General features: G+C 46.1%; 1 non-coding gene across 1 annotated transcript; it reads right to left on the reverse strand.

Annotated features, from left to right (window-relative positions):
* Nucleotides 1-1,025: 1,025 nt before the first annotated feature.
* Nucleotides 1,026-1,099, reverse strand: Trnan-guu (transfer RNA asparagine (anticodon GUU)). The gene has a single exon. It is a non-coding gene; the product is annotated as a tRNA-Asn (tRNA).
* Between the last annotated feature and the right edge of the window lie 1,337 nt (nt 1,100-2,436).

Raw genomic sequence — 2,436 nt, forward strand, 5'->3', positions numbered from 1 at the left:
GGGCTCAAGCAATCCTCCTGCTTCAGCCTCTCCAGTAGCTGGAACTACAGGGCATGCCACTGAACCAGGGCCAATGTCTGCTTTTATACTTTCCTTTAAAATTGTCTCAAATTCTGTAATCCATACCTAAGACAATGATTGTGAAAGTATGATTACTTCTCAAAGGTAGCATATATTTACAGAAGAAAGTGCAAAGTGACTATTTGAAGAGGGTTTTAAAAGGTAATATGATTATAGAATGTTGAAGCAAAGTATGATAGCTGCTTCAATTGTAATCTTTCTCACAATTTCTTTTTAAGTTTAACACATTTGGAAAATAGCTTTTCTCCTTCTGAATTGATGAGAAATTTTGCAGGTTCGTTTCATCTTTTCCAAAATTCAAGCCGTTTGGCAGAAAAAGTAAAACAATATGTAAACGTTCTTACCATAGTGCACACACCAAGGATCTATTGTGACAAAAATTATTTCTGATTTCAGCATGCAAGGAACGATTCGTGTGTAAGTCTAGGCGGATTGATATTTTTATGCTGACGGGGGAGGAAACCAACAAAAAGGAGCCAGCTTCAGTAAAACGCGAGAGTTTATAACCAGTTTGCAGATTGAACTTGACGTTGTTGGAACAAGAGCGTCTTGGGGGCCTAGGGCTTTCCAGGGTCCCGGAAGACTCCCAGACCCGCGGGGAGCCACTCCCTGCGCTGGGCCTTCGCGGGTGCTCGCTGGGAGACGGGCGCGCGCCGCTCCCGGGCCTGGCCGGCCCCTGCGCGCCCTCGGAGCTCGCGCCCGGGACTCGCAGGAACCCGAGTCCCTCCAGCCCAGCCGCGGGAGAGAGTGCAGGCAGCGACCACCTGGCCGCCGTGAGCGGAAGGCGGTTAGGAGGGGGCCCCGCACGCCCGGAAGCCCGCGAGCCACCCGCCAGTGGGCCTCGAGGTCGCTTCCAGTCTTTGGAAGTCGACCCCAATGTAGCTAGGAGGTCCGAACTCAGATTTGTGCAAAACTACCGGGGTCCAACTCATAAAAGGGTGAGGCGTCCCTGGGTGGGCTCGAACCACCAACCTTTCGGTTAACAGCCGAACGCGCTAACCGATTGCGCCACAGAGACTTCGGTGCCGGCAGGGCTTTCAGCCACTAGCTTTATGAAGAATAATAAAAGCAGTGCGAACTGTTTATTACCTCTTGAAGGTACTGGAGTTTCTTATTTGATAATTTCAACTCTCAATTCTATTTTCCATCTTTTAAGCACATTGGAAAATTAGGCAAGACCGAGGAAAATTACACAGTGCAATGTGTATTAAAATATCATTGCTTGCCCCGCCCCCTTTTGGAATGTTCTCTTTCAGGAAGATAACTATTTCTTATCGATTGCCTTTTATAAGGAAATAAAAATTTCCACCGTGTGAGTTGAGAAACTTTCCTTTTGTTTCCAACCCTTCGTCCAGGGCTTTGGTGGCTAGCCTTTGATTTACTTGGAGAGCATTTTCAAGGTCATCTGCACTGTTTGCCTTAGATCCAGGTATTATTAAAAGCATATATACAAGCCCTGTTTTGTAACTAACTCAAGTGTGATTATTTGTTACAGTAACATTTTGTTACCAAAAAGGGACATCAGGAAAAGCTACAGTAGCATTCTTTAGTCCCAGTGCATTGCAGTTAATGGCCAGATCCGTCCTGGATGCTCCCTGTGAGCAGCCTGCACGTCGGCTTTGGAGCCAGGCCACTTTCAGCGAGTCACACAGGATATCTACAACCTCATTGGAGAAAAGAGACGTTAACAAAGAAAAATCTATCACTTATGATTAACTCATGACAAATTTTACACAGAAACTACCGCCCCCCTCTTCCCCTAATAAATGCTCTCTTTCCCTTTGTGTAACTGTTTCTTTGGTGGCTTCTAAGGGACTCTACAAAACTCCCAAAGTCTTTCCCCACCTCCTCCCTCCTCCAAGAAGGAGGGAAGAAAAATCCCTTGATCTTTAAATTTTGACTTTACTAAATTGTGGTTCCAGAAGCCCTGGAAAAACCATCCCTATCATGATTTATGGAAGTTGTGGGCGACATTCCTTAGCCCAGCCCACATTCTGAGTCCCGTTGCGTGATGACAACTTAAATTGGCTTTGGAACCAATTAGCAGCGGAGTTCCTTGAAAGCGTCGAGCTGTAAAACATCTGGGAATTCACACCACGCTGCACCCCTGGCTTTCAACACACTGTTAGACGTGCACTGGGAGATTCTGGATTTGGAAAAAACGATCTGGGAAATGGAAACTGAGCATAAAATGAGCCTGATTTCGTTACATGACTCTACCTCCGTTCTTCACATTTTTATGTACCTGTTAGTGTAAAATCTAAAACCGTCAGGCGCTGGCTTTTCTTATTCAAATACCCAAAGTAGGGCTCGTCCCCCCCCCCCCCCGCTATTGTTCGTGTGACTATTCAATTA

The sequence above is a fragment of the Urocitellus parryii genome, chromosome 9 (genome assembly GCF_045843805.1).
Source record: "Urocitellus parryii isolate mUroPar1 chromosome 9, mUroPar1.hap1, whole genome shotgun sequence".
Taxonomy (NCBI): domain Eukaryota; kingdom Metazoa; phylum Chordata; class Mammalia; order Rodentia; family Sciuridae; genus Urocitellus; species Urocitellus parryii.